General features: G+C 44.7%; 1 protein-coding gene across 1 annotated transcript in view; it reads right to left on the bottom strand.

The window, feature by feature from the left end:
- rai1.S (retinoic acid induced 1 S homeolog) overlaps positions 1-12,384 on the bottom strand; it is a 114,062-nt gene extending 101,678 nt beyond the window's left edge. The window contains exon 1 of the mRNA XM_041578968.1: positions 12,231-12,384. The gene's annotated coding sequence lies outside the window, so the exon portion shown is untranslated. The remainder of the gene's footprint in view (positions 1-12,230) is intronic.
- Between the last annotated feature and the right edge of the window lie 2,425 nt (positions 12,385-14,809).

Genomic DNA, 14,809 nt, shown 5'->3' with positions numbered 1-14,809 from the left:
AATGCAGTGTTAAAGCTAAAGTGTGTCGGACCCCCCTGAAAAAAACCTTCGCACTCCGATCCCTACCTGGGTTTTTTAATTATTTGCTTTTTTCTTCTGACTTATTTCAGCTTTCAAATGCATCTAAATTCATCTAAAAAACAAATGCTCTTTAAGGCTACAAATGTATTGTTATTACTACTTTTTTCTTACTCGTCTTTCCATGCAGGCCCTCTCCTATTCATATTCCAGTCTCTTATTCAAATCAGTGCACAGTTGCTGGGGGAATTTGGACCCTAGCAACCAGACTGTTGAAATTGCAAACTGAAAAGCTGCTCAATAAAAAGCAAAATAACTCAAACAATACTAATAATAAAAAGCGAAACCCAATTGTAAATTGTCTTAGAATATCATACTTAAAGTTCATTTAAAGGTGATCAACCCGGTTAAGTTAACCATGTGATAAGCTGTAAGAGTTTGGAACTCTGGGAAGTTATGTATTTATAGATATCTCTAGCATCTCTAACATGATGTTACTTTATGTGGATTCCCCTGGTACATTCTCCTCATGCTCTTTATGAATGCATCTCTTATATGGGGACAGAACTTTTCACAGGTCACATTTAAGATGGCCGCCTCAGCTTTTCCACACACAACGGTGAGATACAGCATGAAGGTGGGAAGGGCGGGTCACAGCCTGTAATGAATACCAGCGATTGAAAATCCCTGTCAGAGTGTATTCCTTGGCAACCCTGAATTAACTGCTAGGCTCCAGTACCCTCCCATTTTTATTTATGCCTACTTGGAACAGTGAGACGGGGAGAAGCTGGGAGGGAAGGGGATGCAAAGAAACAGGGTAGGAGAAAAAAGGAAAGCCATAGTGGAAATACTGGGACAGCATTGGCATAGGGGGAAAGAGTCAATAAGTAACAAAATGGAGAAAGTAACATAAATGGTGCCTATAGTACTATGGTGCCTATAGTAACAGTGGGATAATAGTCTCTGGGAAGGGAGTGTGACTGTGGGATAGCAGGTATAGTAGGGAGAGATGGTGTCTATAGTAACAGTGGGATAATAGTCTCTGGGAAGGGAGTGTGACTGTGGGATAGCAGGTATAGTAGGGAGAGATGGTGTCTATAGTAACAGTGGATAATAGTCTCTGGGAAGGGAGTGTGACTGTGGGATAGCAGGTATAGTAGGGAGAGATGGTGTCTATAGTAACAGTGGATAATAGTCTCTGGGAAGGGAGTGTGACTGTGGGATAGCAGGTATAGTAGGGAGAGATGGTGTCTATAGTAACAGTTGGATAATAGTCTCTGGGAAGGGAGTGTGACTGTGGGATAGCAGGTATAGTAGGGAGAGATTGTGCCTTCAGTAACAGTGGAATATTAGTCTCTGGGAAGGGAGTGTGACTGTGGGATAGCAGGTATAGTAGGGAGAGATTGTGCCTATAGTAACAGTGGGATAATAGTCTCTGGGAAGGGAGTGTGACTGTGGGATAGCAGGTATAGTAGGGAGAGATGGTGTCTATAGTAACAGTGGATAATAGTCTCTGGGAAGGGAGTGTGACTGTGGGATAACAGGTATAGTAGGGAGAGATGGTGCCTACAGTACCGTGGGGATAATAGTCATGCGTAGGTACTTATAAGTTGCTGTAAGGGAACTTAAAGTCCCACACAGGCTTAAGCTTTGCTTTGAGCAGCCATTTCTGCTTCAGTGTGTGAAATACAATACTTGCTAGAGCAAAGTGTAAGTTTTGAAAAAAGTCAAGTACGAGGCAGTTACTGTGTATAAGGGGTGCCCTGAATACAGCTTCTCCCAGTCAGGTTTCCAGTGGGGAACACTGAGCACCATCAAATGACTTTTCCATGCGTGCTGGTGCCATTACCTAATATTCCATGCGCCCACACAGCCCAGGAATCTCGCCTAGTCACGCCATTCTCTGTGACCCTTGTAAGTACCTCAACAGCCAAAAAGGAAAGTAGTAGATTGCTACAGGGCACAGCACAGAGCTCCAAGTGTGATACAGTCCTTCAGGGGTATATTTGAGGTCACTGCCCCCACAGTCATTTATTTTACCCAATATTCTGGAAAATGCCTGTTTTACTGACAAAAATTTAAATGACTCAAAACCCACACTGAGCTCTCCATACAACCCACACAGTAGGCATCCACTGGGTCTGCCATGTTTACACAGGATTACACGTACTGATGTAGTAAAAGGCAACACTGGCCTTACACTGATATGTTAGAGTTACTGCACTTGGTTGTATCTAGTATAGGTAAATCTAAAAACAACTGGATTTGCTGAGTAATCAATGAAGACGTTTCACTACTCATCCGAGCAGCTTCTTCAGTTCATCTGACTGTTGTGGGAAATTCTCGGCATATAAACTCTTCCACTAATCCAATCACAATGGCACATTGTAACTCTTCAAAGAGGTGACATCTGAAGAAATTCACAGAGGTGTAGATTCTGTGTAGTTACTGTGATAGGATTATCCAATGTGTCATGCAACTCCTAGAAAGAGGTGTTACTTTTGAGAGTTGCATGAATGGATACAGATGTTAGAACAGCATTGTATGTAGCAGACAGGTGGTGTCGAAGGCCCCCGCCTCTGTTCAGGGATGGTTTCTCCACCTTGACATGAATCGCCTCTTTCACGCCTCGTTCAAACCAGCGGTCTTCTTTATCCAATATTTGGACCTTGCTATCTTCAAAGGAGTGTCCCTTGTCTTTTAAGTGTAGAAAGACAGCTGAGTTTTGCCCTGTAGAGTTCGCCCTCCTATGCTGAGCCATTCGCTTGGTGAGCAGTTGTTTTGTCTCCCCAATGTATAGATCTGTGCACTCCTCGCTACACTGGACTCCGTATACCACATTGCTTTGTTTTTCTATAGGGGTTGGATCCTTTGGGTGTACCAGTTTTTGTCTCAGTGTGTTGCTAGGTTTGAAAAACATAGGGACATGGTGTTTGTTAAAAATCCTCCTGAGTTTCTCAGACACTCCAGCTACATATGGGATGATTATGTTTCACCTACTATGTGTCTCCAGGCGGTTATTTCTATTGGTGTTCCTGTTGGGCTTGGTTGCTGCTCTTTTGACAAAGGCCCAGTCTGGGTAGCCATAAGCTTTCAAAGCTCCTCTAAGATGTTTTTGCTCTTTGTCTTTGGACTCATTTGCCACAACTTCCGCAATGTGGTGCAGAGTTCTAATGACACCCAGTTTGTGTTCCAGCGGATGGTGGGAATCAAACAACAGATATTGATCCGTATGAGTGGGTTTCATGTATACTTCCGTCTTCAAGTTACCCCCCTCTTGGATGCATATCAAACAGTCCAAAAACATAAGTTTGTTCTCGTGGACATCTTCCCTTGTGAACTTGATGTTATTGTCCACTGAGTTAATGTGTTCTGTAAAGGCCGCCACTTCATTGGATCCACATACCTGAACCAGTGTCTCGTGTAGTTCCCTGGAAAGTAAGTAAGGCCCTCCTTTCCACTTCCTCCATGTACAGGTTTGCTACAATATGAGACATTAGAATTTGGAAGGCGCACACACATTGGCATGCTGAGGTGCTAATCCAAGGGGGGCTGCCCAATCATAGCCTCCTGATAAGTATCATATAAATAAATAAATATATGGATTGCACACTCAGACTTATGTAAAAAGTCAAAATGTATTATATCATATTAGTAAAAACTTACAGACATCACAGAAAAACCCGACGAGTTTCGACCACCACAGTGGTCTTCATCAGGGGAAAAAAGCTTCTCAATATAAAAGAGATCAAAAAGGCAGGCGTTTTTCAGGTTTTTCTGTGATGTCTGTAAGTTTTTACTAATATGATATAATAAATTTTGACTGTTTACATAAGTCTGAGTGTGCAATCCATATATTTATTTATTTATATGCTACAATATGAGAGACTGGAGAACCCATTGCACAGCCATGTTTCTGCCTATAAAAAGGTTCTTGTACATGAAGTATGTGGTGTTAAGACACAAATCTAGCAACAAACATACTTGGTTGGGACTGAGCTTCGTTCTGCTGCTGAGGGTGTTATCTTGTTGCAGTCAATTTCTTACAGTCTCAATTGCCTCTGTAGTAGGTACACATGTGAACAAAGAAGTGACATCATATGATACCATTGTTTCTTCTGCCTCTAGTGTAACGCTGTGAATCTTGGTTACAAACTCTTTGGCATTCTGGATATGATGCACTGTATTGCCTACCAACGGGGCTAAGATGTTAGCCAAGAATTTTGCAATGTTGTATGTCACTGAATTTATGCTGCTGACAATCAGTCAGTTGAACTGAAGAAGCTGCTCGGATGAGTAGTGAAACGTCTTCATTGATTACTCAGCAAGTCCAGTTGTTTTTAGATTTACCTATACTAGATATACCATGACCTGGATGAATAAAAATCTTCATAGTCATATTGCACTTGGGTGTATTTAGCACATATTACTAGTGATTGTGCCTCCATCCACCATGAACATTACATTGCACCATTAGCTACCCATAATTTCAGGGCAGGATGAACCCTTGTCCTTCTATCATACAGCAATTACTTCACCATAACCTACTCATAGACTTCCTCCTCCAATATATAGTTAGGCCCGGCCAACACTAAGGTTGCCACCTTTTCGGTTTTAACACCAGCGGTTCAGTTTTTCTTATTGGTGTTCGGGTCGCAACTGCCTGTTCGTGTTTGAGCCCCACCCCCATATATCACTGCTCTGTCTTTGATATCATCCCGCCCCCTTGTTCAATTGGCACCATCTTCAGCCACTTTGCAAATCTTCGGAACGAGAACGGCGCTTCGGCAATTTTTGTGAGTTTCAGCGCATGCGCAGTTGTCACGAAACAGAATTTTGCTCCAACTGCACATGCGCTGTTTCGCGGGTCTCATTCCAAGAATACCGAAGAGAAGAAGATGGCACCCGTGAACTCCGCAGGACAGAATCCGCACGGAGGGGGTAAGTAAAGAGTTAGGGCATTTGCCTGGGGGGCAGCTAGGCTTGGAGGGAGTAGGGTAGGGGGGTAGAGTTTTTTTTTATTAAGGGTTTGTTTCTCCCTTCAGTTAACTATTAGTATGATATAGATAGAGAGTGATATTCTGGGACAATTTGCAAATGGTTTTAATTTTTTATTATTTGTGGTTTTTGAGCTATTTAGTTTTTTATTCAGCAAGTTTGAAGTTTGCAATTTCAGCAATCTGGTTGCTATGGTACAAATTACCCTAGCAACCATACATTAAATTGATTAAGAGATTGGAATATGAATAGGAGAGGGTCTGAATAGAAAGATGAGTAATGTAAGTAAAAGTAAGTAAAAGCAAAGTAGCAATAACAATACATTTGTAGCCTTAAAGAGCTTTTGTTTTTAGTTGGAGTCAGTGACCCCATCTGAAACCTAGAAAGAGTCTGGAATCTGGAAAGAGTCAGAAGAAGAAGACAACTAATTCAAAAACTATAAAAAAGAAAAAATGAAGGCCAACTGAAAAGTTGTTTAGAAAGAGACATTCTATATCATCCTAAAAGTTAGCTTAATGAATCATCCCAGCCTTTAAAGAACTAGGGTGGCACCGTAATGCGGGGCGCGATGTGATACCAGGGTGGATAGAATTAATAGGACGGGTGCTACTAAGAAACTCCTTTTCTTCAGTTAAGGAGTTAATATTCCAAGTCTCCCCTCCGGCCTGGGGTTGATCCAGGTGAATCACTTAGCATGTGGTTCCATCCGGCTGGAGAGCTGCAGATGGTTTTAGTGGTGAGATCGCTGGATTTCACCGCCCTGGAATTCTCAGGGATGGGAGTTTGACCGCAGCCTGCTGTGCCTGCCTCTGATTAAAGGGAGCATGCTACGGACTTAACCCTCACTTGCCAGGAGACTTGCCTCCAAGAAAGTGACATACCCAATCGTTCAACAGCTGGAAGGGGTGCAAAGTGATTGACCACACTATGAATCTTGGTTGGGACATGTTTCGTACTTTAATGGATTTAGTGATGAGTAAATACGTTGCTGGGCCTACAAAATACAGCAGGGGTTGCCCTGTTTTATAACAATACACATTAGGAGGGTAATGTAATAAAAGGTACATTTGCACCAGGTGTAGTAACCAATAGTAACTGTCCATATCTGCCAATGCAGCATCACCAGCCTATACCAGTGCCTCTACAGCAGGGCAGTCCAATTTTTTCTATGATGTGAACAAGCTACTCAACGTTCCATAACCTCTTGAGAAAACGATGATGTACAAAAGAGTCTCTCTGAGCAAGTTTGGTACCACATGGAGTATCACATTGGCTTGTGAGCCTCTAGTTGAACAGTCAGGTTCCAGTCCCAGTGCCACTCAGCATAGTCCCAGTGCCAGCCAGTCTACATAAATATATATAATAATCCAGTTCCACTCTGTGGATTTAACAACTATCAGTCCCAACAGCACTCAGTATATTTAATTACTATCAGTCCCAGTGCTACTCTGTGGTTTAAATTACCCAATGGTGTACTTAAGTACTACCAGTTCCAGTGTCACTGAGTGGATTTAATTACTATCGGTCCCAGTTTCACTCTGTGGATTTAATTATTATCATTCCCAACTCTGCTCAGGTTATACAATTACTATCAGTCTCAGTGACATTCAGTGTATATAATTACTATAAGTCCCAGTGCCACTCTGTGGCTTTAATTACTATCAGTCCCAGTGCCACTCAGTTTATATATTTACTATCAGTCCCGGTGCCACTTAGTGTATATAATTACTATCAGTCCCAGTGCCACTCTGTGAATTTAATTACTATCAATCCCAGTGCCACTCAGTGTATATAATTACTATCAGTCCTGGTGCCACTTAGTGTATATAATTACTATCAGTCTCAATGCCCCTCTGTGGGTTTAATTACTACCAACTCCACTCAATGTACATAATTACTATCAGTTCCAGTGCCACTCTGTGTATATCATTAGTATCAGTCCCACTGTCAGTGAATTTAATTGCTATCAGTTTCAGTGCCAATCTGGATTGTACCCAGTCCCACTGCCACTCAGTGGATTGAATCACAATAATCCCAGTAGCAATATTAATCTCAGTGCCTCCCAAGGGTTGTAATACAGGTATGGGATCCATTATCCGAAAACACATTATACAGAAAGCTCCATCTCCCACAGACTCCATTATAACCAGATAATCCACATTTAAAAAAATGACTTCCTTTCTCTCTGTAGTAATAACATTAGCTTGTACTTGATCCCAACTAAGATATAATTAATCCTTATTGGAAGAAAACCAGCCTTTTGGGTTTATTTGATGTTTACATGATTTTCTAGTAGACTTAAGGTATGAAGATCCAAATTATTGAAGGTTGTGTTGTCTGGAGCATTCTGGATAACAGGTTCCATACCTGTATGTGCACCACAAACCTAGGGGTGCTAGGATAAGATGATGATGAAAAGTAAAGACTGAATATGTGAGACAATTTACTGAGACAAAATGCCATAGAGTAAAGCTGCTCTGCAGTTGGCAGAGGATCATGGGAGCAGTAAAGCAGAACCAACTGAAGTTCTTCAGGATGTATCTATTCTAGAACAAAGAGTAAATTTTTGCTTATGTGTCCTGATTCCTCTAATTTCAGACTCAATCACAATAGGAGATTCTCTCTATTCCACATGTGAACACAGGCAGACTGAAATCGGAATCAACGGCATCTTTGCCAACATCCAATGCGAGTTATGTGGTTCACCGGCCCTTTGTTTTGCCAAGCCAATAAGAAGAGAACATCCAGAATCTCTGTGGGAACAGAGTTCAAAGCCAACCGGGCCAGAAAGCAAAGCCTTAAAAATAATGGAGTGTTGTGGCGTGAGCAGACGCGCAGATATCTGAGGTGCATGATAATTCCAATAAAATTCAGGATTTCAAATTGCTGAATCTTATTTACTTACACATACACAATGTAGGCAGCTTAATTTCTCGTTCCTCCTCAAGCAGGAAAAAAAGGGTTTTCTGGTAAAAAAAATGCTTCCTCATAAATCATCACTCCAAAAAAAAAAAAAAGCCTGGGTCTGCTTCCTTAACATGCGCTGCTGTTCCCCACACCGGAACGTGTGTAAGCAGAAACAGGCGCTGCCAGGGGAACTGCTACTGCCCTCTGATTCTCAGAGATTACAGGCTACTGACCAACGCTCCCAATACAATTCATTCTGCTTAAAGGCATTTTGACATTTTGTTGGAATCTAGAATTGCTTCTTTATAAAGCTTGCAACTTTGTGTTCAGACATGTCAACTCTTCTGCATTTTTCTGGCGTCACGTGGTTAGGGTTGCCGATTGGTCGGTGTATCAAAGGTCTAGCTGGTACAGATACCAGTCACAAATTTACCCTGTTGTGTTATGGCACCACCCCTGCTTGGGTCCTAATCTGTCATTGTGATGGTATATGCCCACTCCTTTCAGTTTCACCCTCACCTACAGAAGTAAAGTTAGGTAGTAGAGATAGGTGTCTTGGGCGCAACTGATGTGGACAGGGTGCAATCGTTGCTGAAAGTGTGTAGTGTAATGATGAGCAGGGTCAGACTGGGCTGCAGGGATATCAGGAAAAAACCTGGTGGGCACCACCAGCCCAGACCCACTCCCTGCACTTTTTTTTTCCTGGTGTGACCCTGGGCTTGAAACAAAAAACACAGTACCCGCGCGTGGTACACTGGGGGTGGGGGGGGGGGAAAGGGGCGCCCTTATACAGCAGCACCCCCCCCCAATCCGACCCTGGTGATCAGCCAAGTGATGTTTGGAGGGCATGTTGGCCCTGGTCAGCCATACCTCAGCATGCTTACTAATCACATAGGGGTAAGTAGCCACTGGTGGGGCTGGTGCAGTGGCCGATTGATGACATGGGGACCCCTACATCCACACAGGCCCCCTTCTAGGCTACTGCTGGGTCCGGATGTGTGCAGTTACAGGCACATGTGTAACCAAGCTCTCTCAGTCGGGTTGGGTTCAGTGCACCAATGATGTCATTGGATCTACATGCATCCAGGTGCACGCACACGCCTTACCTACCCTCTTCTCCCAGCAGGTGTGCCTGACTGGACTCAGCAACGAAAATAAAACAAAATATTTTAAAAAAAAATTACTGAAAAAAAAAGCTAGACGGGCCCCTTATGACACTGGGCCCCTAGGCTGCAGCCTAAGGTAGCCTGTGCATTAATAGTGTGGTAACCCATAGCAACCAATCATTAGCTTTTACCAACTTATGACTGATTGGTTGCTTTGTGTAACTGCACCGGGTCAAATCTGCCCAGTGTTAATAAATGAATCGAAGCCAAAACACAAGGACAAATTGGCTGGATGTTTGTTTTTCTGTAAAGGTTTCTAACAAATTAATTTTTGACAAAGAAGGTTATAAATAAAAGAGTCACGTGATGAGCTCGAGCTGCTACACGAGATGGAGTTTGGCAAAGTCTTCTCACACAGAAATTTTTTTTTCATCGAATGGCAGTGACAAAGCCTGCTTGTGTGGCGTTTGCCCTTAAAATGAGCTTCCTACACGCACACACAATAAAAAAAAAGAAAAGAAAATGGAGAAGGCCCTTCCACTTGTGCAGAGGTGCACGGCCCACCCAATTAACTCCACCGCAGATACAAGTCCCTGCTCGGAGTTACTGAGAGATTCCTGTAGAGATTTCCTTTGCGAGCCTCTGGGGAATAATAAAACATGTCTAGTTCTTTTATCTGAGCCTCTCTCTCTCTTCCACTCCTGGGACAGAAACGGCTGGGAGTCTATCACTAAATGACAACGGCTCAAATGAAACAACTGGGGACTGCAGGCATGAAGGATTCTGGGAAAAGCCTGCCACTTCCTGGATGGCATCCAGATCAGATGTCCTCCATCTTTGTTTCTCTCAGGCCTCACACGAAGCATTGTCAGTTAGGCCATGCCTTGCCTCATCTGTAAAAAACCTGGCCTAAATTACAGTTACGTCTAGCTGTATCCACAAACGTATCCACAAAATAAAATGCAAAATATGCTAAATGGGACCGAGTGGAAAGAAACTGCAAAGTATGTGGCATCTCTGGATGATTCTGGAAATATAAATTAGTATCAAGAATGATGTCAGGCTTGAGGGTGGTACAAAGACCCCACAGGTCGAGGTGCTGTTGTTGTTTACATCCGTGTTGAGCCCCAATCCGTACATCTTACCTGAGAAAGAGCGGGAAGAACTGTGGGGTAACTAATGGTTTCCATTTTAGAATTTGAAATTGGCGGCAGGTAGGATTTTCAAGTTGTATGAGGCTGTGGCAGTGACTGGTGGCTGGTAGTTGACAGCCTGGGCCCAGTATTATGAGGGTCCAATGTGATTTTACCCAGTATCTGAGCTTGACCATTGTAGTAACGGCAGTGGTGCTGGTCAACAAACCATCATGTCTGACATAAGGGGAGTGGCACAAGGGAAGATTTATCGCCCGTGATTTCTTAGACGGGACTGTGAAAATGCCTCTCCATTGCTGGTAATTGAAATTGCCGGTGGTATGCTCAAGTGATCACTAAATCGCCTGAAGATGCCTCCAGGGGAAACTTGAGGCGATCAGTTGGACATACCGCCAGCGATTCCTATTCCCGGAAATGGAGAGGCATTTCCGGCAAGATTTGTTGCCCGCAGCCGCGTCTAAAAAATCGGGGGAGACAAATCTTCCCTTGTGCCACTGCCCTTAACCTACTTAAAAGCGAATTCAACCGTTAAAAAAAAAAAAAAAAAAATAGTTGAACTGCAACTGCCACCAACTTGCTCTGCTATAAACACACTAACCCGCAGTTACACCTCCTCGGCTCCTCCCCAATTTTGCCTTACTATACACACTGTGCCTTACTATGTGCACTGTGCTTTACTATACACACTGTGCCTTACTATACGCACTGTGCTTTACTATACACACTGTGCCTTACTATACACACTGTGCCTTACTATGTGCACTGTGCATTACTATACACACTGTGTCTTACAATACACACTGTTTCTTACTATATACACTGTGCCTTACTATATACACTGTGCCTTTCTATACACACTGTGCCTCACTATACACAGTCTGAGGCTAAGTCCCCCAGTAATAGTCATACTCACGCGCCCCAGGAGCTCAGATGAAGTGGAACTTTGCATTACACACAGTTAGTGGCTGGTCTATGTGGGCACCAAGCAGGATGGCATCTGCACAAATACAAATACCTAACAGAACTGTGTGCATATGTGTATATCTATTCCACGTGTTCCATATATATATATATATAAAATAGGTGCCCGCTGAAGCTAATTCCCAGGGAGAAACCCTTTGACCAACCGCACAAAAGTATTTGAAGAACTGAATAGCAAGAATTCACTTTTGACTACCGGCTCTATAACCTACAGCTGATAAACGGGGGGTATTACAGTTACACACCATTGTGCCGTTATAACCCCACCGAGAACACAAGTGATGCCAAGGGCTGGCACATTATGATGTCTGTTGGGGTGAATTTTTGTCTAGTGCCAAGACGCCGTAGCAAAGTGTTTTCTATCAATGATTTCCCAAGTGTTTGCAAATGACATTATTATCACAGGGAGAGCACTCAGTGCAGATACATTTAGGTAATAAAAGGAAAATATATAAATACATTGCAGGCCTAATAGTGCCACCATGCACTTCCTTCAGCCTAGCAGCTAAGGGGTTAAATGCCACCGTACATGCACTCTAGTCCAACAGCTAAGAAGCTAAGTGCCAAATGGCACCCCTCAAGCCCAGCAGCTAAGGGGCTAAATGGCACCTTGTTTTGCACCTTGCACCCCCTCATTTAACCCAGCAGCAGCTAACAAACTAAGTGCCACCTTGCACACACTCTAGTCCAACAGCTAAGTGCCAACTGGCACCCTCTCCAGTCCAGCAGCGAGAGTTTAACGCCACCCTGCACCCTCTCCCGTCCAGCAACTAAGGGGTTAAATGCCACCTTGCACCCTCTCCCGTCCAGCAGCTGCAGGGGTTAAATGCCACCTTGCACTCAGTCCAGTCCAGCAGCTGAGGGGTTAAATGCCACCTTGCACCCCCTCCTCTGGCCCAGCAGCAGCAGCTCAGAAAGTAAATGGGCCTTGCACTGAGTCCAGTCCAGCAGTTAGGAGGGCTGCCAGGAATAAGGGGATTAGAGGAGGGATAAGGGGGTCCTGCTGCTGCCGGGCACATAATTAGTTGGCTGAAGGGGCAAATTCTCCGCAAACAACTGCACCTACCTCTCTCTCTCTCTCTCTACTGCTGCAGCAGCGAACTCCTCTCTCTCGGCTCCCAGACAGCCGCAGGCCATGTGCAGGGGGGTCTCCCCTAATCCGACAGAGCTCGGGGCAGTGCCAGGCTGTCAGCAGGTGATCTGTGCCGCTCCAGCGCTCACTATCGCTACAAAGACTTGCAGAGGAGGCTGCCCTGAATGTAACTGGAGGCTGGGCAAGGTATGACGGCAAGGCCAGGAGCGCCCCCTAGTGGTGGATCGACGTCAGGGGACACCTATCTCCTCCTACAGCTTTGATTAACCCCTGCAGCAAGCACAGATTTGAGCAAGCACAGCTTTGATTACCCCCTGCAGCAAGCACAGTGTGGGACCTCTGCAGCAATCACAGCTTTGATTAACCCCTGCAGCAAGCACATCTTTGATTAACCCCTGCAGCAAGCACAGTGTGGGACCCCTGGAGCAATCACAGCTTTGATTAACCCCTGCAGCAAGCACAGTGTGGGACCCCTGCAGCAAGCACAGCTTTGATTAACCCCTGCAGCAAGCACAGCGTGGGACCCCGGCAGCAACACAGCTTTGATTAATCCCTGCAGCAAACACAGAGTGGGACCCCCTACAGCAAGCACAGCTTTGATTAACCCCTGCAGCAAGCAAAGCTATTATAAACCCCTGCAGCAAGCACAGCTTTGATTAACCCCTGCAGCAAGCACAGCTTTGATAAACCCCTGCATCAAGCACAGCTTGGATTAACCCCTGCAGCAAGCACAGCTTTGATTAACCCTTACAGCAAGCACAGCTTTGATTAACCCCTGCTGCAAGCACAGAGTGGGACCCCTAAATCAAGCACAGCTTTGATTAACCCCTGCAGCAAGCACATCGTGGGACCCCTGCAGCAAGCACAGCTTTGATTAACCCCTGCAACAAGCACAGGGTGGGACCCCTGCAGCAAGCACAGCTCTGATTAACCCCTGCAGCAAGCACAGCATGGGACCCCTGCAGCATGCACATCTTTGATTAACCCCTGCAGCAAGAACAGCGTGGGACCCCTGCAGCAAGCACAGCTTTGACTAGCCCTTGCAGCAAGCACAGTGTGGGACCCCTGCTCTGTTAGGGCCACATGTAACAAGGAATGGGAGAGCCAGAAGGGCCACAAGGGAGATGAGTGGAAAAAATCACATCTGTAACTGCAGCTGCTTGTGTATTCCATGGGCTAATTGGGTCAGGCCCAGAAACTGGGTCACTAGCCCAAAAACTGGACCTTACATCGACTTTGATGGATTTTACCATCGCCTCCCTGACGTTTTGGGGCCATACCACACATTTGTCACTGTTTTCAGCAGGTTAAAAATAGCTGCTATTTTTACCCCATAGGGACCTGGGCCTTTCCCTACCAGTGGGATACTGGGAGTTTTAGTTTAACAGCCACTGGATTATTATATAATCAAATATTGTGTGTTATACAACTACACACATGTTGGAGACCAAAGGCGAATAGCCACCGGCCCTACTGTAAAACAGCAATGATAATGGAAAATCTGCTACAATTTATAGCCAGTGTGATTTGTCTCATAGGAACTAATGAAACCTATTTCTATGTTGTGAACACAGACGTAAGCTCCCATAGTGGGCACTGCGGGTACTTACCCCTGCTGATGATGCCATTGATTGTGCCCCTGGTCCCTTAACTGCCCCCTGGAGAAATACCAGCAGAGGAGAGATCCACTGGGAGCTGAATGGCAGAATAAGAGGAGGCCAATTTTGGAGGAAGAATGTCTAGAGGCCGACCTGTTTTACCAGTATTTATTGAAATTGTATTTAAATTAAAGTCTCATGGGGCCCCTATATCTCCTGGGGGCCCCCTGCAGCCGCATGGTCTGCTTCTTCTGTAGCCACTCAAGCACAGGTAAGAGCTATTGCAGTGGCAATGTTTGCATTAACTGGATGGCACCATTCCCCTAAAACTATACCCTGACCATGTTCTGTTATTCCCATGAACCCATTTAAAACCACACCCACTATCCAGTACGCCTGCCTCTTTAAGGGTGGTGGGAGGTACACTGCTGCTGCTACAGGAAATTACTTATGGGGAGGCGTTTGCTGTATTAGTTGCTCTTTACACAACTAATGTTGTACATTCTCCCCATGTTGCATGGGTTTCTTCCCACAAAATCCTACTGGTAGCTTAAATGGCTCCTGATTTATCTGACAAATAGGAAAATTAGATTGTAAGCTCCACTGGGGCAATATGTCTGCCCTACATAAATAATAAGGATAATGTTCATTATCTGGGAGCAAGCTATGAAGCCACTTTCATCTGAACTTTGCTGCCATCCAGTGGAGAGCCTGAGCCTGGTTTCTTGAAAACCTTAGGCTAAAGTCCTGTGCGGGTCCATTTTTTGGAACCCGTACCCGACATCTACAATCCGCAACCCGGAACCGCAACCCGCATTCTTTTACGCGATTGGACCCTCTACCTGACCCAACCCGCAAGTACCTTATCCGCAACCCGGACACGCTGACCATCAAGAATCAGGAAGAGCTGTCATTGTAAACCGGAAGTGACATCATCAGACGTAGGCGTGATCG

This window comes from Xenopus laevis, chromosome 9_10S, assembly GCF_017654675.1.
Source record: "Xenopus laevis strain J_2021 chromosome 9_10S, Xenopus_laevis_v10.1, whole genome shotgun sequence".
NCBI lineage: Eukaryota > Metazoa > Chordata > Amphibia > Anura > Pipidae > Xenopus > Xenopus laevis.
Note: the sequence above shows the minus strand (reverse complement) of the source record. Positions and strands in the feature narration are given on the sequence as shown.